We start from the raw sequence: 26,807 nt of genomic DNA, 5'->3' as shown, positions 1-26,807 counted from the left end.
ATAATTCTAGTGAAGAACCATTAAAATTATGGCAAAATAGCCCTAGATATTGTGATATTAAATTAGAAAATCCCAATAAAATTATTAGAGTTAAACCAATGATCTATACTAAACAAGATATAGACGAATTTACATACAAATTAAAGAATTATTAGAAAAAGGTTTAATAGAAAAAACTAATAGTCCACATTCTAGTCTAGCCTTTATAAAATCATGCCAAAATAAAAAGAGGAAAAGCTAGATGGTTATTAATTATAAAAGATTAAATCAAAATATTATTTCTGATGGTTACTTTATTCCAAGAAAGGATGTTTTAATTAATCAAGCTAAACAAGCAAAATATTTTAGTAAATTTGACTGTAAATCAAGATTCTGGCAAATCATGCTAACAAAAGAGTCCAAACCTTTGATAGCTTTTAGTGCACCTAATGGACATTATCAATGGAAAGTAATGTCATTTGGATTATGTAATGCACCACAAATCTTTCAAAGATGGATGGATTCTATATTTAATGTAGCTATATATATATATATATATATATATATATGATATTTTGATATTTTCAAACACATTAAAATTACATGGAAAACATTTAATATAATTTCTCAAGAATTCATAAAACATGGAATCATACTAAGTCCTAAGAAAATAGAGCTAGAAAAAATAGAATTCTTAGTATTAAAATTATTTGCAGATGGTCTTAAACTACAAGATCATATTATAGAAAAAATAAAATAATTTCCTAAAAAATTGAAGATAAAAAGCGACTTCAACAATATTTAGCAATTATTAATTATGGAAGAAATTTCTTTCCTATCTTATCTGAAAAAATAGGTATTTTATATGAAAATTTAAAAGAATAAACCCTTTATCTCGTCTAAAATAGACTCAAAAATTATAAAAATTTAAAATCTAAAATTAATAAAATTCCAAAAGTTTATTTACCTAAATAAGATGATAAATTAATTTTAGAAACAGATACTTCACAAAATCATTGGGGTTGTATTTTAAAAGCTAGAACAATAAATATTGAAGAATTAATATGTGGATATAGTTCGGGAAAATTTAAACCGAATGAAATTAATTATGTCCTATATGAAAAGAATTATTAGCAATAAAGAAAGGAATAAAACCGATAATAAAATTAAATATTTAGCACTGAAAAATTTATCATAAAATTAATAATCAAGCAGTTAAACATTTCCTTACTAATAAAAGTTTGGAAACTGTATCGGAAGAATTAGATGGTATAATGAATTATGTACTTTTAATTTTGAATTTTTATATGTAAAAAGAATTGACAATATTATTACTGATTGTCTTAGCAAGCTAGATGGATAGAGGTAAACAACCTCTAAAAAAAGTTAGTGAATGAAATACTGTTCATAAAATGCCCAATAAATGGAACACTTTCAAATCAATAAATCCTAATCAAGATTTGTGACAATACATTCTCAAGTGTAATGCCCAATTATTGCCCGGGCCCATTTGAATGAATAAAACCAATATAAAAAACCAAATACTAAAGCCCAAATATAAAATAAAACAATAAACTGTCCATTTTTACATGTTTGTGGCCCAATTTCACCAGCCCAATTACCCTAAAACCCAAATCAGCCCAAAACTGAAAAATCAGAAAACCCTAGAATCTTCACCTGCTGCCTCCAGCTTCCCACGAGCGTCGCCCCCTCCATACGTTCTCCTCCACGCACGAACGTACAGCAGCTCCGCACAACGCACGTCTTCCACGTACCTGCAACGAACCACAAAGAGAGGCACGATAGAATAACAGAAGGAAATAGAATAATGGAAGGGCAGAGAAAATATAGATGATTATTTATTTATTTATTTATTTATTTTTTGACTCGGCTATATAAGGCCGATTCCAAATCTGTAATGGTGGGGAAGAGACGAAAAAGGGATAAAAAAACACTGATTTGATACAAAAAAAAATACAAGAGAATAAAGATAGTAGTTTATTAAAGGTGATTTTCTTCAACGATTTTCCCTTCTGTTCTTGATTCATTTTTTGTTTATTCATTGTATATAAAAAAGAACAGTGAAAAGAGGAGAGTTTTACCTGGTGGTCGAACCTTAGTTCCCTCCGTCGCAATCGGAGGTGGGTGAGGATCGGAGGCCATGGAATAGCTTGGCTGCGGCGGCTAGGGTTGTGTTAAGGGAAAACCCTAGCAGAGAGTTTTAGATTGTTTTTTTTTGTTGCCGATATTTCTGTTTGTAAAAAAAACTGATTTAAAGAATATAAGCAAAACAGCGCCGTTTGGATGAAGGCAGGATCCGCACGTCGACCCGACCAGCTAGCAGGGTCTGCGCATTCTTGCCCTAAATGACAAATTTCCGCAGTTAGGCCTCCCTTTTTGCGACGCGTTTTAATTAAACCCGTTGTTCCTCTTTTAATTTGGCCCCCATGTAATTCGCGTGTTGCAATTTAATCCTCCATTTTGTTTTAATTTCATTTATTTCCTGTTGACTTGGTTTTATTGGCTATTTAATCCTTTTTATAATTTGGTTTTTTTAATTTATTATTATTATTATTATTATTATTATTATTAGCGTAAGTACTATTTTTTATGACAATTTATTTAATTCTTTTTTATATGTAATTTTATTCTACTATGTATTATTATTCTAGTTTTTATCAAGTATTATTATTTAATTTTATAATGTATTTTTTAAAAAAATCCAATATATTATTTTTAATGATTTTAATTTTATAAATTCACTTTTTTCTTCTTTAAAGGATTTATATGATAATATTCTTGTATAATATTATTTTATATATACATACGTGGTTTATATTTTTTCCTTATTTCATATTATTATATTTAGTAGTTATAAATTTCCTTTTAAATATGTTTTTGTTTTAATAAAATCCATTTTATATAATTTTTACTTCAAGACCCCATTTTATTATATGTTTTGTTTATTTAAACTTTTTATATATATGGCTATATGTACGCATTATTATTTATATAAAGTTTTCATGCATTATTTAGTTAGATCAATGTATATATGTATATTATCTTGCATGTATTTATCTTAATTCTCTTCTTATAATATATTTATTTTAAAATTTATTTAGATATTATTTTTCACATAGTATATTTTCATTTTAAATCTACTTCAAATTCATATATATTATTTATTTTGAAATTCCAAGCATATAATGTATTGTTTGAATGGGTGATTTTTAAATTTCCTTTTGTGAATATTTTTATTATTATTTAAAATCTTATATAAATTCATGTGTGTTAATTTGTTTAGTGCTTTGATTGACTTTTAATACATTAGCCTTTGAATGTTAGTATAATATATGATGTGAGGCTATTGTTATATATATGAATACCTTAATTTGCTCTTTTGCATTTACATATTATTTTATATTCTTGATATGTATTATTATACCATGCATACAATTACGCTCTTATTTCCCGTTATCATATTGTGAATCAAATTTCAATGCATGAAATCGTTATTAATTGTTTTTCTTTATGTCAAGCCAATCGATTAGATACGTTTTGAGTCGGCTTTATAATGCGTTTCGAGGTTTCAGGAAATCGTATCCTAACTTACGGAGTCTTGATTTTCTTGTTAGCTCGAAATGACCTTTTCCAAAAGCATGTGTTTTTAAATAAAATTGAAGGCAAGCTGCATGTCGTCTTTGGAAATTTGAGGAAATGTGCCATAACTTACGGGGTTTCAATTTTCTCGTCAAACTAAGACGATTAAACATTTTCAGTTTTCAAATACACAAAATTTTGATAAAAATTTCAAACCAATCTTATCTCGAGAATTCGAAATATTATATCCTAACTCACTGGATCTGACATTTTGTTATCTCAAGACGAGGGTTTTAATGAAAGCAAATTCGTATATTGTTATCGGAACTTCAAAGAATCGTACCCTAACTCACGGGGTTTCGATTTCTTCATTGAAGCAAGGTGACCAAATTTTTTAGTTTTCAAAATAATAAATTTCAATAAAGATTTTAAAAGGGAAATTGTTTTTTAATCTTTTGACATTAGACCTTAAGACATTAAACAATCGATCAGGTACCAATTTTGGGCGTTGCGAGGGTGTTAACCCTTCCTCGTGCGTAACCGACTCCCGAACCTATTTTCTCAAACTTCGTAGACCAAAATTGTTATTTTAGTAAATTAAATATCTCAAGGTGTCCCGACCACACCTCAAAAAAAAATTGGTGGCGACTCCATTTTCCTTTTCAAAATCGACTCTTGTTTTTTCAAAAAAATGGTTTCGACATCAAGTATCTTTGATCCTAACCAAGGATATTGCATTCCATATCCAAAGGTAAGACAACCAGTTGGAACTCAATTATCATTTACACCACAACTGGTAAGTCAATTACCTTGGTCTCAAGATCCAAATTCAACATACTAAGCAATTTATGCTGAAATCATAAAAGGAGCAAAAAAGTTTTGTGCATCAAAAAATTTGTTGAAACCACAACAAATTCAGGAAATAAAATATTTTTATAATCTAGGCTTACCATCGAAATTATATAATTTTATTAATAAAATATGGAAAACCCATATTACTGAGCAAATAGCTAATTTTAGAAGAGCTCTTACTAAGCTTTCACAATTTTTAGTTGAAAAAACAACTAACGAACAATAAGCTCATAATTTATTATTAAAATCCATTTTATATCGAGATTGGGAAGAACTAGAAATTAATTATTTAGATATTAAGGAGATAAACAATCTTCTTGATATATTTTAGTATTTTATTAATAAGGGAACAAATAACGCAGTTATAAATAAAATGTTTAGGTTATGTTTATATAATAAGGCTAGGAATATTCACTTTGAGAAATATTTACAAAAATAAATGAAGCTATGTGCAATCAAGAAGCTCAATTTCAAAAAGCTTTTTCAGAATATTTTCTACAAACTTATGTTTTCACAAACGATTTAAATGAAAAATTCCCTACTATAAAGTTTAGACTTGATCATGAACCATTTGATATAAGCAATATTGAATGGGGTTTTGTTAAAGAAATAACAGTTGAAAATTTTTCTTTTCATTCATTAAAAAATTTTTCTGCATTTATTAAAACTATGTTATTACTATGGTAGATGAAGATGATTTTTATTATTCTTTTCATATTGAAATCAGCCGTCTTATTGGTATAGCTGGAAAAGAAAAATTTTATCAGCCATATCAAATATGAATCATTAAAAAAATGATTGGAGGTCCCAACCTTTCAGCAGCTAAAAAGGAGAAAGAATAATTGACAAAAAATATTGATAAGAGTTACAATAATACTAGTTATTATCAGATCCAAGCAGGAATATATTTAATGACCAAAGCCCAATATTTATTTCAACAAAAATCTTATTGTCTCTGGACTGATGGAATAAGAATATTGGCATATGATACTGGAGTTGAATACACTCAGGATGATAGAAATAAAGAATCCGTTAAACTATTAGAAAAGATAGGTGACATGAAGATTGATGATTTTTCATCACATATAATAGAAGAAATAAAAAATACGTGAGAAAATTGGAACTCATTAAGACTATCAGTTGATTCATTACATATAGATGAAATTGAAGAAATGGATCTAGATAATATTCAGGAAGGATAAAAAGACAAGCTAATTGGAAGAAACCAATAAAAGAAAAATATAAAAATGGAAGCAACATGGGAAAACAACATCCATATCTCAACAAAAAAAGGATGCAATTTGGGAAAGCAACATCCAGGTTGAGACAAAAAAGGAATCAACTTGGGAAAGGAACATGTATAAGGCTGCACTTGTAAATGCAAGGGCGTATTCTAACACACTTCCGGTATTTTAGTTAGCCTTATACAGAAGATCCGCAGCACAAGGAAGATACAAGAACCTTTAGAACAAGAAGCAAAAACAGGAGTTCACAAACCTAGAGTGAAATATGAGTAACACACTTAATGCATCATAACTGCTTGACAAGCTATTCCACATCGAATACATTCAACATGTTTCATTGAATGGTTTGAGATATGAACTTTGGATTGGTTATCGTTAGGCATCCAACTGATCAGATCAATTTACTTTAAGTGGAGGGCCCAACTTTAATTATAACATCATAGGAACCCAGTACTTAATGGATATGGGATAACACCACTTAACACTTTCCCTTACGTGTAGCTCACGGGACCCCCACGTGGACAACCTCACCAGGGATCTTCAACTTCAGATGGGGTTAGGCAATAGAACAACATAACAAAACCTATTCTTTGATACCAAGTAAAGCATCACACCTAAAATAAATTGGCTTTAGGAGGGGCTTAACTTTAATACAAGACCATAAGAAAACCCAACACTTAACGGACAGAATAACATCTCTTAACAGTTACAAAAATGTTAGGATTTTGCATGTTTTCCTATTTGACGGGACATGGGCACATAATTGTTCCTGGATTCAATTAATTGATAAATTTCTTTTGTTTAGCAAATGTTAAGTAGCCTTAATGAATCATCGGAAATTTGGCCAAAAACGAAAATCATAGGAATACTAAACTGTAGGTACTACCCGAAGCTTCTGCCTGCTTTGACATTGAGTAAAAAGAGGTTGGATTTGGGCACCTAGGGTTTGACACAAATGCAGCTGTAGAAGATTTGAAGAGGTTGACAACAGGACTCTCTCCACCATTTTCTGAAAAATTTGCCCATCTGCACCAGGAAGCAAGCCCAACCAAGGTGCTGTTTGCATGAAATGTGTGGTATCCAGCTCTCTCTATAAAGGAAGCTTGCAATAGTTAGATACCAAAAACAACATGAGTTCAGATCAAATCAGAAACTGATGCAATGAGTTGTTTATTATAATGCGCACGCAACACCATGTAAGATTGAACGTAATAAGATACAATATATCGATGTTTCCATCAGGTTTCTGAAAGGACCCAGAAGAAAAGGTAAGGAAGAAGACTTCACCATCCCCATAAGTATACTCAAACACCATCTTATATACCCACACACACTAGTATAATGATACTAAAACATCCTTGGACTCATATACTAATCTTCTATGCATTCTAGAAAGGGCATGAACCTATCATATAAGTGTCTCATACTTGAAATACCCAACAGGAAAACGAAGACTGAATTATCATGGAACTGCAAGTATATTCACAACTAAGTTGCACGATAAGTTAATACTACATAAGTTTAAAGTATATTGTGGCCTTCTATTTAGATTAGGCTTTGGCACCTATCAGGCTATTACAAATTTATTCTAGGCTAGATGTATTACTTCAAATAGTTATCCTTACATTCGAAAGAGTTAGCTATATCTTCAAGGATTTCTAAGTCATATTTATCTCTGCAAGTAGTTGGGGTAACACTCAATTACTAAGAATTCTGGAACTAACCAAAACAATATCAAGGAGCCCCATCCAATATAATACACTTCCAGTCTCGTTTATTCCGCGAAGGACTTCTACCTCGAGCTCTGATTTTCTTCCCCAGCTGAGTTGCACTTTAACAAGCCTCATACATCCTACACAGAGAAATCTGTATATAAGTGAATTGACAACATGAGATACCATTTACACCCATTTTCCCACCCACTAAAAAGAATACAGAGATAATAATAAGGCATATAAAATTTCAAAACCAAACAAAAGTCATGACTAGATTTAAATCTAGAAATTTCTTTTTACAGCCTATCTAGCCCAAGAATTACTAGTAGAAAGAACACGGAGATAATAATGAGGCATATAAAAATTCAATACCATACACAAGACAGGACTAGATTTGAACCTTGGAATTTCTTTTTACAGTCTATCTAGTCCATGAATAACTAGCAGTGCACAGTGATCATCTGAATCTAGAATGAAAGTAAACATTTTCTTAAAGAAAATTTATTTTTGACATGAAATGAGTTAAACTTATTTTTAACATGAATTGAGTTCCGTTCTGTTTCCTTAACTATTTGCACACATATTTCCCACCAGTGGTTTTTTGGCTTATCACTGAAGTTCAGGAACAGGAATAAAGAAAAGTCCACCGAATCATTTCGTGAAACACAATAAAGGTCACCAAAATCGCTTTGCTTTCTTGCTCCAAGTGATAAAAAACTCCTACGGTTGCTCATTAAAAATGCGTATCTTGCAATACTTCTTGGAAAGTTTCTCTACTTGGCATCAATAACCATTTCAGAAAATCAACACATTAATAAGTTGCTTCAACATCATAAAATGTTCTTAAATATATCAGACATTTGTATATTTTTAATTGAATGAAAATAAACAATTTAGCATGTAATTCCAAACACCGCTCTCTGGCATCCATAACTTCACTGCAATCAGATGAAAGGTTATAGTTTTTATATCAAATGAGGCTTAGCATTTTGATACTGCATAAAAGGAGTATTCTTTTAATACTTTTTGCATACAATCAATGTATTCAGAAAGAAGTATGCTAGAAGGAAAATATAAATGACACCAGCTTGTACCTGTCACGCCCCTATCAAAAGGAAGAAGTCCAATAGATTTCGGCAGTGCTTCTTGCAAGCCTGTGATCATAGGCTCAAGTGTAGCAATCTGAAACATGCAGTGATTCAAATGTTAGACTTAACTTCCACTAAGCATGCAATCTGTATGATATATTTGAGTCTCGAGATTATAACATGCAGGGATTGGAATAAATTATCATGACAGATATTGTAGGTATTTTAGTAGAAAATATGAAGCACAGAAAATGTGAAAAGAAAGATATATTGGAAGCACACTCTAATCTATTATATTGTTCAGATTATATAGTAAAAAAATAACAGAAACCTGTAAAAGTTACTCCTAAAATCATGCCACAAATTACACTTAACTTAGTCCTAAAATAATAATGTGATAAAATTAAAAATTAAAAATCCCTAAAGACTTGGTCTACAGACCTATTATTAAACAAGTCTAAGGCACATTCTCAACACTCCTCATTGCCTTAGTAATTGCAAAAGCTTAATTTATTTCTTAAAACTTTAAATCTAACTTTTGGAAGAGCCTTAGTTAACATATTTGCAATTTGATCTCCAGTCTTGCAAAAAACCCAGTTAGTTTTACCAATCTTATGTTCTTCTTTCAAATGATATCCATCAATCCTGTTGTACCAGGCCTTAGAAGTTTGTTTAAGACCATATGAGGCCTTGTTTAACATGCAGAGTTTCTCCTCCTGTCCCTTGACTTGGAATGCCTCGAACTACTTTTCTCTCATTGCTTCAATCCGCTTGTCATCCTTCTAAGCTTTTTTAAACTCAGCACACTCAAATACAGCAACATTGCACCTTTCACAAATTTCAGATAAAGATCTTTTGTCACGATCTGGAACATCATCTATGTTGTCATCAAAGTATTGAGGAGTCTCTAGCAATTGCTTCGTTGTTGGTTTCTCCTCTATTAGATTTAGAGCAAAACTTTTTGCTTTCACTTTTACTTTGAATACATCTTTGCCTTTTGAGTCTTTGAACGAGCACCATTTATCTTCAAATATGACCTTGAAACCTTTTTCAATCAACTGTCCAACACTATGAAGATTTTGGTCAATGTTAGGCACATATAGAACATCGGTTATGTGTTTCAAACCTGTTAAACTTTCAATAGCCACTGTTCATTTTCCCTTAACTGGAATAAACTCATCATGTCTAACTTTTATTTTGGAAATGATAGTTTTATCAAGTTCTTTGCAAAGTGTTTGGTCATTGATCATGTGATTTACGCAGCCGCTATCGATCAACCAGGAATCACTAGAGCTATTACTTGTAGAGAAACGTGTCGCCACAAAAAGAAACTCATCTTGTTGTTGCTCAATTGTAGCTTTTGTCTCTTCATGTTGTTGAGACTTACAAACCCGCTCTATGTGTCCAATACTACCACATTTTTTGCATTTGATATCGGGCCTTCACCAACACTTCTTTGGCAAGTGATTTGTCTCTTACAATGTGAACATGGTGGATATGTATCGTTGTTGTTATTACTGCTGGTATTATCTTTCTTGTTTTTGCCTCTTGAATTTTCAAACTTTGATTGAAAAGCACCCTCTTCTGATGCTTCTTGTCTCACTGTTCTCCTTTGTTTTGGAGCCTGCAATGCATTTACTATTTTTGCTAAGGATATACTTGAAAAATCCTTAGATTCTTCTAATGAATAAATTTTAGACTCATATTTTTCAGGTATATTGACAAGACTTTTTTGAACTATTCGATCATTGGAAAAATCCTGACCCAACAATCTTACCTTATTTGCTATGCCCTCCAACTTGTCAGAATAGTCTTTAATGGTTTCTATCTCCTTCATTTTCATCATTTCAAACCCTCCGGTCAGATTAAACACTTGCATATTTTTTGTTTTTTCATTGCCTTGGTATAGAGGTGATCATGGGCCGGGTCGGGTCGGGTTCGGGCCGGGCTTGGATAAATTTTTAGGCCCATGTTTTGGGCTGAGCTGGGTCCGGGCCTAGAAAACGGGCCTAAAATTTTGTCCAAGCCAGGCCCGAAAGAAAATTGGTAAGCCCGAGCCCGGCCCGAGCCGGTCCATATTAAATTTTTTTAGCTTATTTCATTAAATAAAAAATTTTAAAACAAATATTAAAATAATTCTTAAAACAATACACAAATTAAAAATATAATAAAAGTGGTTATATTAAAATTGAAACAAATTAGAACTAAAATAATAGCCAAATTAATAATAAAAAAAAGTATATTTGATTAAAAATAAAAATATATATTTAATATATAATTCGGCCGGGTCGGGCCCTAGCCAAAAAAAATTTACTTGAGGCCCAGCCCGTTTTCTAAACGGGCATCATTTTTCCCCAAACCCATATTTCGGGCCTATATTTTTACCCGAACCCTCCAATTTTTCGGGCGAGCCGTCGGGCCGGACTGAGTAGCCCAACCCATGATCACCTCTACCTTGGTATTTCTTTATCGAGGTAGTCCCAAATTTCTTTTGCTAACCCCAAATTTATGATTATTGTAAATATTTTGCTTAAAACAGCAGAAAAAAGACATGCTTTAGCTTTGGATTTCCTTGTTTTTTCTCTTTTTGAGTCTTCAGTTGATTCATCATTGGATATACTGGCAAAGATGGAACACCGTAGTTTTCTTCTAATAGTTCCCAAGTATCCATCACATCAAGATAGACTGTAATTCTAACAGCCCAAGCTTGATAGTTATCACCATAAAAAAAATGGTGGAATAATATGAGAAAATGATGTTGTGTCAGCTTCCATGTCTAAAGTTTATGTGTTTCTCTTAACTCACAGATCCCTTAAGATAAAAGCTTTGATGCCAATTGTTGGTATTTTAGTAGAAAATATGAAACACAAAAAATGTGAAAGAAAGATATATTGGAAGCACACTATAATCTGTTGTATTGTTCAGATTATATAGAAAAAAAAATAACAGAAACCTATTAAATTTACTCCTAAAATCATGCCACAAACACTTAACTTACTCCTAAAATCATGTGACAAAAAGTTCAAAAATTAAAAATCCCTAAAGACTTGGTCTACAAACCTATTATTAAGCAAGTCTAAGGCACATTTTCAACAAATATCTTGAAACTCAATAATATTTCAAATATGAAGTACAAAGGTTCAAATAAAAGAAGGCATAAAGTAATTCAAGTAAAATGTTGAACTTTAATAAGTTAAGAAATTTAAGCTCTGATCATTGCGAAAAAAGTATAACTGCAGCAAATATTGCATACGTATCTTGTTTAATATTATGATATATTATATAGTAGTGCTCAAATAAGCCATGTCAATAACCTTGTAACACCGCTAAAATTTTTATATTTGAAAAGCAGTTATAAATCGAGAGTGTACAATTGATTTCTTAAAGTAAAATAAGGAAATGAACGTCATTAAAGAGAAAGTTGAGGAGTATCAAAGAAAGTTAAATTGAAAAGTACGTTGTGGTATACTAAATTAAAATAAGGATTAAATCGTAAAGATGTAAAAAATTTTGAGGTTCAAGAATAACTATTCAAAATTGTGGGGTTAAGGTATAAAAATGAGAAAGTAGAAGAAGCAAAAACGGAAATAGCCTAATTTCTTATGACATGAAATTGGGGTGCAAGGACCAAATTGAATAAGTTGAGAAATACGAGAGACTAAATCGTAATTTTACCAAAAATAAGTAATAATTCAAGGATGAAAGTTTGAAGAAACATAAAGAGTAAAATGATCATTACCTAAATTAGTTAATTATATTGTGTCATAATTAAAGATGAAAAGTGTTAAATTATGATTGATTGAATATTTTATTATTTTATAAGATATTTTAATATTTTAATAAATGAATTAAAATGAGACATTTCTATAAAAAAGTGTAGAAAAATTCACTCATCTCTTCATACTTCTCACGTCACTTTATATATAAATGAGAAGGGGATTTCCTTTTCTTACAATTTGGTCCCTTGTCATAAAATTCTATTTTTTCTTCCAAGTTCCTTGAAGATTCCCATAGTCACCCAAAAGGAGAAGTGATGAAGAGATACTAGAGAGTTAGATTATCATCTTAAAAGCAAGAAATGAGATATTAGAAGTGATAAAAGTTAAAAAGAAAGGAATGGAAGTGATGAAAGTGAGAAAAAATTAAAAGAGAAACAAAGATGAGGAAGCTCTTGTGAAAAGAGGTAAGGATTCATACTACCCTTATTTATATATTTCAAAGATTTAAGTTAATATATGTTCATGATTGAATGTATAGTGTGTGAATTTTAATTGAAGTAGTAGTGATGAGAAGTGAATAATGAGTTATGATGTATAGAAATTATACGATTTCAAATGAGAAGAGAGGATGTAAATAAATTCACATGTTAATAATATCGAGCTTAAATGACTAAATTGAATAGTAATTAAAAGTGTAATGTTTTGTATAACAAATGATTTTGTGCTAAATATCAATATATGTTAAAGTGATTTAAATATCAAAATGATGAAATTGGTGTTAAGAGTAATAGTAAGTGAAAGTGTATAATTTGAGTGAAATTCATGAATAATCCATAAATCCAATCATTAAGTAATCTCAAAAGTGTATGGAATATAAGTGTGTAATTGAATTTTTGATAATGAAACGATAATACTACACCAAAATAGGCTTTTAGTGGCACTTTTAGTGGCGTTTTGTGGAAAAACGCCGGTAAAAATCAGGCATTAGCGGCGTTTGTGAGAAAGCGCCACAAAAAATAGGCCTTTAGTGGCACTTATAAAAAAAACGCCGCTAATAATATGCATTAGCGGTGCTTCTGCTGAAACGCCACAAAAACTCCAAACCCAACGGCGTCGTTTGGTGACCTTTAGAGGGCTTTAGTGGCGTTTTTAAACAAACGCCGCTAATGTTATGGTTTTTAGTGGCGTTTTTTTCTAAGCGCCACTAATTTTAGGGCTTTTAGCGGCATTTTTAATAATGCGCCGCTAAAGTTAAGGTTTTTAGTTGCGTTTGTTTGTAAAGCGCTAATGTTGGAGTTTTAGCGGCGTTTTGATGGAAACGCTGCAAAATACATTTTATCTTAATTGGTTTAATATTATTTAGATTAATTAAATAAAATTCAACTTAATTCTAGAATATGTAAAATATTCGATGGATAATATTATTTAATTTAAATTCAAGGTTGGAATAGTAATACTTTAATAATTCATGACAAACATTTAATTAAATACTTAAATAAATTTGTGAATTTGAATTGAAATCATTCAAATTAAAATATATGCATATACCTAACTCACTATCATTCCTTTTGTTATCACTTCAATATTAAAAATAAAATGCCATATATATATATAGTTGTTCGTCCTTCTTGTTTTCATTTATCTAATTAAGAAATTAAGAATATAACAAATTTGTTAATCAGAGAAATTTATTCATTTATCAATAAAATAAAATATTAAAAATTCCATACTTTATATAAAAAATAAATTTTATAAAGATTAATATTGTTTATTGCTACTTTATACAAAATTTTTAACTATTAATTATTGTTTAATCGATTTAAACTATATTTTATGATTATTAAAGATTTATGGAATTTTTTGGAAGGTATTTTAAGGAGTAAGGGGTATGGATTAGGGTTTGGGATTAAGGTTTAAGGGTTAGGGGTTAGGAATTTAAGGGTTAGGGGTTAGGGGTTAGTGATTTAGGGGGTTAGGGTTTAGGGGGATTTAGGGGTTAAGGGTTAGAGATTTAGGGGTTAGGGTGTCAAGGGTACTCAAGTTAGGGTTGGTTTCTTAGATTAATTAGTTTAATTAATTTATATATTAAATATGTTCTTATATGTTTGTAAAATATATAATGATAAATTTAATATCGGCCTTGAGTATGTGCTAGCAGTCGAGTAAGTAGTGACTGCCCGGTTTTGTTTCTCAAATTTTTTGTCAGTACTCTACAAAATCTAGTTCACCCTTCTTTATAGTAGAAAGGATTGTTCTAAATATATTTATTGATGAATGACAGGATTTGGATTGTTGGAAGCTAGAAGCCCCCTTTCGGTTTTTTGGCAATGTTCCTAGGGCACAGATAGCACATGTCAAGAATCCTACAATTGGTACGTGGAGGCTCAGTGATCATTTAAGATATTTCAAATATGTATAGTTAATTTATATTATTTAGTTAAGAGATATAATATATATATTAGGGTTTAAGATATTTCAAAGATGTATATTGAATGGTTAAATTAGGGTTTAAGGTTTATTTGAGACTTGTTAAATGATACAATTAATTAATACTTTTATATTTAAAATATTTAACCTTAACAATTCGATATTTTTATATGGATATATATATATATATATATATATATATATATATATAGGTAATTAATTATTCAATTTGGATAGGATCAAAATATTAGAAAAACTAAAAAATATAAAATGAAATAAAAAACTAAATTTTATAATTTTATCAAAACTTTTAAATATTACAAATTTTAATAATTATTTAATTAAAATTTTAATGAAACATAGAAGAAATAAATAAATAAATAAAATATGTGAGATTTAGCGGCGTTTTCAGCAAAAACGCCGCAAACGTTTTTAATAATTTGGAGAAAACGGTGTAGTTTTTGGTTGGGAATTTAACTGCCTTCGCGGCGTAACGGTGAAAACACCACTAAATCTGGGAATTAGCGGCGCTAGAAAGAAAACGCCGCAAAGTTGCTCTGTAGTCTATAATTAAAACGTTGACATTTTGTGTGGCATATTAACGATATTAGCGACGCTCAGGTGAAAACGCCGCAATTTTTAATTTTATATTGTTTTTTTAAATATTAATTAAAAAAACAATGTTTTAAAATTTCTGAAAACGATGGCGTTTCAATAAAATAAATTAATGTATTGTGGCGTTTCTGTATAAAACGCCACGAAAATTTGATTTACCAGCGTTTTATTCATAAACGCCGGAAAAATATTATTAGTTTGGGCAAAACGATGTAATTTTTGTTTTGGAATTTTTTTCGACTTTAGCGGCGCAACGCCTAAAATGCCACTGAAGGTAGGTTTTAGCGGTGCTATCAAATAAAACGCCGCAAATTTTCTGCCCATTTTAGAGAAACACTGTCGTTTTACATGACACGTTAAAGGAATTAGTGGCGCTATATTAGAAACTCCACAAATGTTCATTCTGCTAAGACGCTGTCGTTTTATAGTGTCTGTATTTCATCCCAAATAGTCCCATCCCTTTGCCGACAAATCACTTTTCTCCCCAAAAATTCCCCCTAAATTTTCCCCAAAAATCCCCCAAATCTAGAACCCTAGTCTACTGTGCCCCAACCATCACTGCTACATTGCGATTTACTGACCCTTTTGTTGTTGCTTGTTGACCGTCGACCGTGACAGTCGTGTACCACCGAACTCCTCTGCCGTCGCTTGGGTAAAACGATCGGTAAGGTTTTCCTCTTTTTCTTCTGCGCTCAAATAGTTTTGCACCTGGTTTAGGGTTTAGGTTACAACCTCACATACATTATTTTACACCTAATAATGTTAACTAAATGCGCAAATTGTTGATGGGTTTCAGACAATTTTACAGTATCCTGTTTGGGACAGAAAAGACCGGGAATTTGTTCTTAGAATTTTATCTATAGCCTTTGCATAATTTAGTTCATTATTTGTTTATTTCCTGTTTGTAGTTCCAAATAGTTTGGAACTGTTCATAATTTTTTTCATCATTTTCACTCTCCTGTTTGTATGATAGGAAATGATAATATTTGGTCCCATAATTGCTCTTACTGAAACCAAAAGTACCATATCTCATGTCATACGCATGAAAAAAAATATTATTTTTAAACAAAAATCAAAGCAAACTAAGCAGTATATTCCGTCTTGTTGTACATTGTTATCCTGCTAATCATGAAAAAATTTGTTCATACAATTAATATAGTTGCAAGAAGGGACATACCATATAAGGATCTATTGTTGTCTGGAAAAGTGGCAATGAGTAATTCAAGTTATTTTCCTTCAAGCTTGTTTGCATCAGCATGGTATACGTATTTCAGTGCCTTGTTAAGTTGATCTGGTGTAGCTGAATAGATAGGAATTACGGGGTCTCGATCGAATTCCTGCATTTAAAAGACCAAATTGATCAAAGGTTCAGGCACCAAACGGCATCCATTGGAAGTTGTTATATAGATAAATTAGTTGGTTAGTGAAAACAAAGGTTAGGAAAATTCACCATGCCAGAAATTTGGCACATTTGAACTAACTCTTGACAAAAACCTTGTGCAGTGCTCTCTTGAACACTTCGTTGGAATATACCTTATCAAATAATTGCTGTATTTGGTCCCATAGGCTGTCAAGTAATGCATTTCTAATAACATTTCTCGTTGCATAATAATTCTCACTCTATAGCTTATCAAATAATTCTTACTCTATAGCTTATAAAATAATATAAATCTAATAACATTTCTCGTTGCAAATTTTTGTTCATAATTTGTTTATATCCTGTTTGTAGTTTACAGTAGTTTCTAACCGTTCATAATTGTTGTTTGCGTTGTTGTGCTTAGCTTGCTGGGTTGGAAGGATAACGCTATTCTTTGGCGTGAAAGGTCAATTTTTTGCTGCTAGCTTGCTGCGTATTTCGCTGCAGAACTTGTCTACTTTTTTGCGTGGGAGGTAAATATTTATTCTTCTGTTTTAATCTATCACCTTAGTTTGATTGAAAGAACGAAATTTTCGAAGGAAAATTTTCATTGCAAACAAAAGGTTTGGTAGTTAATCATCTTCTTCATTCGAGAATCTTGCTATAGCCGTTGCATTTAGTCACCGTCTTGACATGTATTATGCAAATCCCCAAATGGTTTTAAGCAAGTGGACTTTGTTTATGTGCTAATAGTTCTTTTAGCCAATTCAAATAGTATTATTTAATACTAGTATTATTTAATATGGTTCCATAAACAATACAATTTCACTATCTTTGAAATACATAAAAATATTAAGATATAATTACTTGTTGTTCATAGTAATATATATGATTTATAATTGTAATTACACTTTGAAAATCAATGATTAGTTATAAAATAAAGAAATGCTAGTATGAAACGATATCTTGTCATTTATAGTTTGAAGATAAATAAGCTTAAAAATGATGAAAAGACCTTAGTGCTAAACTTGTAGAAATAAAAAAGAAAAGCCTGCAACTTTAAAATCCACGGTTTTTATGCTTTTATATTAGATTTGCTTTTATCTTTTCTCTGCAAACAAAATCAACAAACATATACTGCAGAAAGTAGTGTTTATTTTGTTGTCAAATCAGTAACACATATACCTTTCCATCCCTAATTCAGTGGAAGATTAGTTTAAAAGCAAAGATTGCTTGTAATATTATATTTTAACCTCTAATATGCCAGTTGATCTCGTTCTTTTTGGCTTAACCTTATTTTATTTTTCACATATATAACCTATTTTTCTAAAAAATTTTGAGAAGATTTTTAAAAAATCACATAATCATTCGTGAAAAAACGTAATCAATTTGGGACATAAATTGATAACTTACATATGTATTACTATATTTTAATATTATACATATATTAATTTATGTATATAAGCTATATTTAAATTTTATTGATAATAAATTTTTAATTTAAAAAATAATTGTAAATGTTATTTTTTAAATAATAAAACCTATATTTTCAATAATAATTTTTATAATTTTAGAAATAATACATAACTTACATAATATCTAACTTACATAACTTACATAATACACAACTTACATAATACATAACCTTCATAACTCATATATACTTATAACTGAACAACTTACCCTTGTAATTTCTGGTGAAAAGCAGACTGCAAGAATTTAGAAATGGACCGTTCTTGGATGAATTTGTCAAGGGTAAGCAACGGTTATCGAAATGGAGTATAGACTTTTCTAAATTTTTCATTTCAACATGCAAGCCAAGAGAACATGATTCTTTGCCCATGTAACAACTGTGTCAACACAAACTGGCATTATCGTGAAGTTGTATATGAGCATCTAATTGTGGTTGGGTTTGTTCGGGGTTATAAAAAATGGTTTTTTCATGGAGAATGCCCGCCTAGTACCTCCTCTTCAACGATGGATGTATCTTATCCTGGTAATGCTTACCATCAGTCCATTGTGGGGGATGACATGGAAGGTATGTTGTGGGATGCATTTAATATGCACAATCATCTTTCGCAGTCGTTCCCAGCCAACTTTGTGGCATATGATGGTAGTAATCTTGGTGGAAATACTTTTACCAAACCGGGAACAAGTGTACCTCATGAAGAGCTGAATGGAGAAGCGGCGAAGTTGTACGCGCTACTTAATGACATGAACGAAGAATTGTACGAGGGATCGAAATTTTCAAAAATGTCTTTCTGTGTTCGTCTTTTTCAATTAAAATGTTTGGGAGGGTGGACTAGAAACTCATTAACAATGCTGTTAGAGTTTTTGGGAGAAATGTTTCCATTTGCAAAAATCCCTCAATCATGCAAAGATATGAAGAAAATGATAAAAAATTTAGGTACAACAAAATCCATAGTTGCCCGAATGACTGCATATTATATTGGGGAGATCGGAATAACCAACAGTGCTGTCACGTATGCGGCGAATCCCGTTGGATACATAAAAATACAGAAGATGGGAACGATGATGAAAATGATGCACAGTCAAGAAAGAATCCAGCCAAGATTTTACGGTATTTTCCGTTGATACCAAGGCTTCAAAGGCTTTTCATGTCGTCGAAGACAGCAGGGTTTATGATGTGACACCATGATGGACAAATCGATGATGGATTATTAAGGCATCCGGTAAATTCTTTAGCTTAGAAATCATTTGACAATAAATTTCCAAGCTTTGCAAGCTATCCTAGGAGTGTGAGGCTTGGGCTATCATCTGATGGATTTAATCCTTTCAAGATCATGAGTACTGCTACAGTACTTGGCCAGTAGTGCTTATTCCATACAATATGCCTCCGTGGATTTGCATGAAGCAATCTTCCCTTATCTTATCTATTATTATCCCTGGAGAGAAAGGGCCCGGGAATGATATCGACATTTATTTACAGCCACTTATTGAAGAGTTAAATCAATTATGGGCTGGTGTCAAGACATATGATGTGCTGAGGAAGGAGAACTTTAATTTACGTGCAGCTTTGATGTGGACCATTAATGACTTCCCCGCTTATGCCAATTTATCCGGTTGGAGTACCAAGGGTCGTTATGCGTGTCCTTGTTGTGCTGCACAAACATGTTCGCAATGATTGTACAATGGAAAGAAGTTCTCTTACATGGGGCATCGTCGGTGGTTACCGAAAAATCATAGATTTAGATTTCAGAGTTCTGTATTTGACGGTACTGAAGAGTTCAAAGAAGCTCCTTCGCAGACCAGTGGCTTTGAAATCTTGTTCATGTTGGAAGATATGAATTTCATTTATAGGAAGATGAACCAACCGCCAAACACGCAAAGAAATAGAAGATTAAATGATGAAGCTGATGGTGACTCTGATGAAGAGGACGATCCTAATGAGGCAGACTTGTGGAAAAGAAGAAGTATTTTTTTGAGTTGCCTTATTGGGAGCATTACCTTTTACGACACAATCTTGATGTTATGCACATTGAGAAAAATGTCTGCGAGAACATTGTAGGTACAGTTTTGAATGTCGACGGAAAATCAAAAGACAATCTTCAGAGTCGACTTGATTTAGTCCAAATGGGAATTCGGCCTGATCTTCATCCTATTCCACTTTTCAATGGAAAATATCAGTTGCCGCCTTCTATTTTTTCAATGTCGAAGACAGAGAAAGAAGTGTTCTGCATGGTCTTGAAGGATATAAAGGTTCCAGATGAGTATGCATCAAATATATCTCGATGTGTTAGTGCAAAAGATCGAAGATTGTATTCGCTAAAATCACATGACTATCACATCTTGATGCAAGATTTACTGCCAGTTGCTCTACGATGTTGTATGTCAAAGAAGGTGACGTCTTGTATAATTGAACTATCCAATATAATGAAAGCCATTTGTGGCAAATTTTTTGACGTTCAAGAACTTCAGAAGGTACAGGATTGAGCCGCTTTGACTTTATGCAACTTGGAGAAAATATTTCCACCTTCCTTCTTCACTATTATGGTTCACTTGATAATCCATCTTCCGCATGAAGCAATTCTTGGCGGACCCATTTTCTATCGATGGATGTATCCCATAGAAAGGTGTTAATTAAAATTTTTAAAATTTTCATTCATTCAACTATATGCCTTTAGTTACAACTTTTGATATTGTTGTATATTGTGTTTAGGTTCCTATCCAAATTAAAGTCTTACTATCGCAACAAGCGTTATCCAGAGGGATCGATTGCTGAAAGCTACTTGGCAGAGGAATGTATGACCTTATGTTCAAGATATTTGGAAGATGTTGAAACAAGGTTGAACAGACCAATTAGAAATGCTGGACTCACGGATCATAACTTCGCCGATGCTTATTTGTTCCAAAGTTTTGGAGAAGCAATCGGTAAAGTTGAAATTGTAGAATTAGATGATTTATCGTGGGTACAAGCACATTGATATGTTCTGTTTCACCACGAAGCTATGGAACCTTTACGCAAGTAAGTTCTACAAATTTGATAAATATTCATCAATCAAATATTGTTTATCTTCTAACAAACAGAACATATTTTTAACTTAGTGAGTACAAACAAATATTAAGATCTCGTTCGCGCTCCAGAAGAACACAACATCAAGATATCAATAAGTTGTTCACAGAATCTTTCCATGAATGGTTAATCCAAACGTATGCAATTGGAACTTTCATCGACAATTCATAATGTTTTCTCATAACATTTTTAATTACTCAGTTTACTTTCCACTCAATAGGTTTGGAGTGGGAAGAACGCCACTGACGAAGTTAAATGTCTTTCCCAAGGTCCAAATCGGGTGGTTAAAAGATATAGTGCGTTCCTCATCAAGGGATTCAGGTTTCATACAAAATATCGCGAGAGATTGAGGAGAACGCAAAATTGTGGAATAGTTGTTAATTCCTCAATTACAAGTTATGCTAGTTCTAGAGACAATAATCCTGTCGAGGGAAATGTGGAATATTTTGGACTTCTTACTGACATAATTGAGTTGGATTACTACGGCAAATGGAAAGTTGTCTTATTTCGAGGTGATTGGTCCGATGTTAATACTACTCATGGAATCAAGCAAGATTAATTTGGTTTCACAATGGTGAACTTCGCTCGATTGATTCACGGAGGACAACAATTGGTTGATGAGCCGTATGTATTTTCTTCTCAAGTCAAACAAGTTTTTTACTCAAAAGATCCAACTGATGAGGGTTGGTACGTTGTACTCCGTAACATCCCTAGAGACTTGTTTGACATGGGCAGTGGAAGTAGAGATGGCATTGACGACAGAACACAAACTTTGCCCTTTCCAGAACAGAACTTAAACGAAAACATTCCTAGTACTAGTACACAATTTCAATGGGTCCGCCAGGATAGGGATGAAAATATTTACGACTTATAATGTAGGAAGCTTTTACAATTATTTTTTTATATGTAATATAATAATATAAATATTGCTATTATTATATATTCCAACTATTTTATATGTGCTATTATTGTTGTAATTGTATACTAAGTTTTCAACTATTTTATTTGTATTGCAGATAAAATGACTAGAAGAAAAGTGCGAGAGCTAGGCATTGTTCAAGCTACTCCAAACTCGGCGGAAACAAACAACACTGGACAACAGACTGCTATCGGATCTTGAATGTTAGGTTACACGAGGAACCTACACAAGTTCAAAGTAATTTAACATTTAATTTACATGCGTGTTGACATATTATTTATTTTTTTAAAAATTCTTATATTTTTATATAATATTTTTCAGCTGAAAGTGGTGGGACGCGGAGAGTTCGATGACGTACGCTACTTAGGGATTTATACGAGCTAGATCCAGTCGAGCGTGTCAAAGTCTGTAGTAATAGCTTTGGTCAACCTGTTGGATCAGAAGCTTGCCTTTTAGCAGGATACTTGGGCATTCTTGCGCGGAATGCAAATTTGTTGCCAATTAACTATGAGTCATGGCGAGCAATGCCTAATAGTAACAAGAACCAAGCTCTCGATAACATTAAGGTAACAAAAAATTAATGTCATTTATAATACTTGGGTTTAAGTTTCATTTATATTTACTTTCTTAACACGTGTTTTTTTAGGCGAGATTTGCTCTAGAGGTCTTCGATGCTTATGTAAAGAAGGCATTGAGAAAAAGATGGAGAGACCATAAGAGCACTTTAGAGAAAGACTATTTTAAGACAAAAACAACACTGGACGAGAAATTACAAAATGTCCCGCCCAGAATGCTGAGGTACCAGTGGGAAGAGGTCGTTAGATTTTGGACTTCAAAGAAAGGAGAGGTATGTGTTACTACAAAAATCTTGTAATTAGTTTGGTTTATAGTACTTACTAATTAACGAACTAATAATTCCATAACGTAGGATCATGAACGCATTGGAAAAAGTAGTAGGCAGAAGGAGAAATTCACTCACACAGCTGGGTCGAAAAGTTTTGCTTGTGTAGCTTAAGCCCAGGTAGTATTAATTTTGTAAATCTGTCATATATTTATTACTTTCCAACAAATAATATTTTTACTACTGTATTGTAGGAACTGTCGTCCGGTCAAAAATTTGGAAGCCTTCAACTTTTTGACATTACACATAGGAAGAAAGATGGAAACCCTATGACTCCTGAAGCTGCAGAAATTATGGTACGTTTGCTTAATACAATTTGACTCGTTTTAATTATTTATAGTGTTTATTTTCTAATGGTTTATGTCATTTATTGAAATGCAAATATTGTTAAGTTAGGCTACATTTATTTTTTTAATATATATATCATTCCTAACTATGTGATTTATTTATTAGGAAAAACTAAAGGATAAAAAAGTGGAGTACGAAGCGATGGCTTCCAGTGATAGTTCTGTTCATATTGATGACATTGGTAACCGAATTATCATTGATGTTTTGGGTCCTGAAAGGTACGGTCGGGTTCGATTTCAAGGATCTTTTCTTAGCCATCCCAATATTTCGGATCCAGCTCGCAACAATACATGCCTTCGGGAAGTCAGGCTAAAGCTGAGGTTGAGAGGTTAAGAGACCAGATGGCTCAGATGCAAGCGACAACAGTTGAGCAAATTACACAACTTAAAGCGGAGGCAGCAGTGAGAGAAGCTGAGGTTCAACGAAAGTATGAAGAACTCCAGCTGTAGCTTAAAGTAGATGCGGTAGCGAAAGAAGCAGAGCAGCATAGAAAGTTCGATGAACTCCAGTTGCAGCTTCAGAATATGATGAATATGTTTAATGATCATAGCAATTTTGCAACAAATAAATCTTAAACTATCGTGTAAATATGTTTCAATTTTGAATTTTAATTATCATTTTAAAATTTAACATTTTTGTAAGAATAATATGATTTTTATTTTATTTATTGATATTTATTATATATTATTCGTTTAATTGTAAATATTATATATATTTATTGCTTTTGGTTGGTTTCGATTTGGTTTCTTCTGATTTGTTTTTACAGGAGGGCTAAAAATATAAAAAAATTTCTCTTACAAATCTGCCAAAATTAGCGGCGTTTGTGGAAAAAGCATCGCTAAAAGGTCTTAGTCTTTTACGGCGTTTGTGAGAAAAGCGCCACTAAAGGTCTTGATCTTTAGCGGTGTTTGTCGTGTAAGCGCCGCTAAAAAGGTCATTGTCTTTAGCGACGTTTGTGTGGGAAGCGCTGCTCAAGGTCTTGGTCTTTAGCGGCGTTTGTGTGGGAAGCGTCGCTAAAAGTCTTGGTCTTTAGCGGCGTTTGTGTGGGAAGCGCCGCTAAAGGTCTTGGTCTTTAGCGGCGTTTGTGTGGAAAGCGCCACTAAAGGTCTTGGTCTTTAACGGCGTTTGTGTTGGAAGCGCCGCTAAAGGTCTTGGCCTTTAGCGGCGTTTTTTCCTAGAAACGCCGTTAAAGTTAGCGACGCGGGATTTAGCGGCGTTTTTTCCGGCGCTTTGAGATGCGCCGCAAATACCTTTAGCAGCGCTAAAAAGCACCGCTAAAGGCCTAAAAAAGCGCCGCTAAAAGCCTGTTTTGTTGTAGTGTAAGAACTTAAATAATGAAACCATGGAAGAGCAAAATTTTTCACTTAAACAGATGTCGACAACAACAACAAATTAACTTTCAAAATTCATCAAAAATTGTATCGATTAATTTATAGGTTGAATTAAATACGAAATTAAAGTCTATTAAGTCTAGTTTAGCGTAAAAAATTGTGTAAATAATAGAATTGTAGATTATGAGATATATGAATTTTGTGAAACAATGTTTGAATGATTTGAGTTTTCCTACTCTAACTTTGAAAAATTATTACAAATTGTACAAAAATGTTGAGATGAAATTTATATGATTAAAATATTGGTGAGTCTATTTTTAAGGAAACAAATGGAAATATTATATTTATATTGTATTGAAAGATAACTATTTTTTAGTGAAGAAGGGTCAAAGCTACCTAGCGATAGAACAAGGGAAATTTTAAAAAATATATATTGTATTAATTAGCTTATTGGAAATTATGAAATTTTTGGTAAAAATTTCATTGAGTCTAGTTTCAAAAGTAACAAGTGAAACCAAATTTTGAATTTTTAGGTCAAGATATAAATAATTTAATTATCTGCTACCCAAGTGGACATCCTTACCAAAAATATGGAGTTAATGAAATCATAATTAATGTTACATATAAACAAATTATACTCAAAATCAAAGGTTCATATATATACATATATATACATGTACTTAGAGGATGTGGAGCGGAGAGGAGGAGGAAAAGAATAGAAGAGTTGTAATATTAAGAAGTTATTAAAATGATGGAATTATTTATATATATATATATATATATATAAAGTTTAAATGAATTGTTAAGGCATTAATTGAGTAAATATTGTATGAAGTATTAATGAGTTTTCAGTTGATAAATTAAGGTACTTCATAGAAATAAATTGATTGATACATTTTGGTAATAGTAATGGTATGTATAAAAAGGAAAATCAAGTTGTGAGTGTGAGACATCTAATGGACGCACTTGTAAAATTTTAACCATTTTGGAAAATTTATAAATGTACAATATATGATATTGAGATTAAAAATGGGATAATATGAATGGCATAATGATTGAATTGACTAGATTAGGATATATAAGTATGACTAAAGGTAATAAGAGCCTGAAGGATGGAAACAGAGTCGACGTTGTGACGACGAGTTCAAGTCAGAATGTGACGTGGCCATGTGAAACCTTTAATATTGCGATGTCGATCTGAAATTTTTAAAAAATTTATATTTTAGTCCCTATTCAACCGTAGAACATTTAGAGAACTGCAATAAGCTTGTATAAAAATTCAAAAATGAATTTGACACTACACCAATATTGACTTTTAGCGGCGATTTTCGCGGCGTTTGAATAAAAGACGCCGCTAAATATGGAGCATTAGCGACGCAACCTAAAAAACACCGCTAAAGATCAAACATTAGCAGCATTTATAAAAATGCCACTATAGACCTGTCATTAGTGGCGCTTTGCAAAAAGCGCCGCAAACAATTAAGTAGAACGCCTTCGTTTAACTTTGACCTGTAGTGGCACTAGCGGCATTTATCTGGAAACGCCGGTAAAGATCTAGCATTTGCGGCACTTATCAAAAAACGCCACTAATGCTCCTCAAATAATTAAGCAGAACGCCGTCGTTTAACTTTGACCTGTAGTGACACTAGCGGCGTTTATCAAGAAATGCCGCCAAAGATCAAGCATTTGTGGCGATTATCAAAAAACGCCACTAATGCTCAACAAAAAATTAAGTAGAACGCCGTCGTTTAACTTTGACCTGTAGTGGCACTAGCAGCGTTTATCTAAAAACGCCAGTAATGATCTAGCATTTGCGGCGCATACCAAAAAACGCCACTAATGCTCCGCAAATAATTAAGCAGAACGCTGTCGTTTAACTTTGACCTGTAGTGGCACTAGCGGTGTTTATCTGGAAATGCCACTAATGCTCTGTAAATAATTAAGCAGAATGATATCATTTAACTTTGATAATATTAATGGCACTAGCGGCGTTTATATGAAAACGCCGGTAAAGATCTAGCATTTGTGACGCTTATAGAAAAACGCCGCTAAAGCTCGGTACATTAGCGACGCTACCATAAAAACGCCACTAATGCTCCACAAATAATTAAGCAGAATGCTGTCGTTTAGCTTTGACCTTTAGTGGCACTAGCGGCGTTTATATGGAAACACCAGTAA

The 26,807-nt window shown here is 32.2% G+C and overlaps 1 long non-coding RNA gene and 1 pseudogene across 1 annotated transcript; both read right to left on the bottom strand.

The window, feature by feature from the left end:
* LOC105801227 (protein PIR-like) overlaps nt 1–26,807 on the bottom strand; it is a 100,622-nt pseudogene that overhangs the window by 8,232 nt on the left and 65,583 nt on the right.
* LOC105804583 (uncharacterized) lies at nt 1,512–2,215 on the bottom strand. The gene is made up of 2 exons (XR_001137034.2): nt 2,082–2,215; nt 1,512–1,754 (listed from the first exon to the last, which is right to left on the bottom strand). It is a non-coding gene; the product is annotated as an uncharacterized LOC105804583 (long non-coding RNA).

This window comes from Gossypium raimondii, chromosome 11, assembly GCF_025698545.1.
Source record: "Gossypium raimondii isolate GPD5lz chromosome 11, ASM2569854v1, whole genome shotgun sequence".
NCBI lineage: Eukaryota > Viridiplantae > Streptophyta > Magnoliopsida > Malvales > Malvaceae > Gossypium > Gossypium raimondii.
This window is presented reverse-complemented; position numbering and strand designations above follow the sequence as displayed.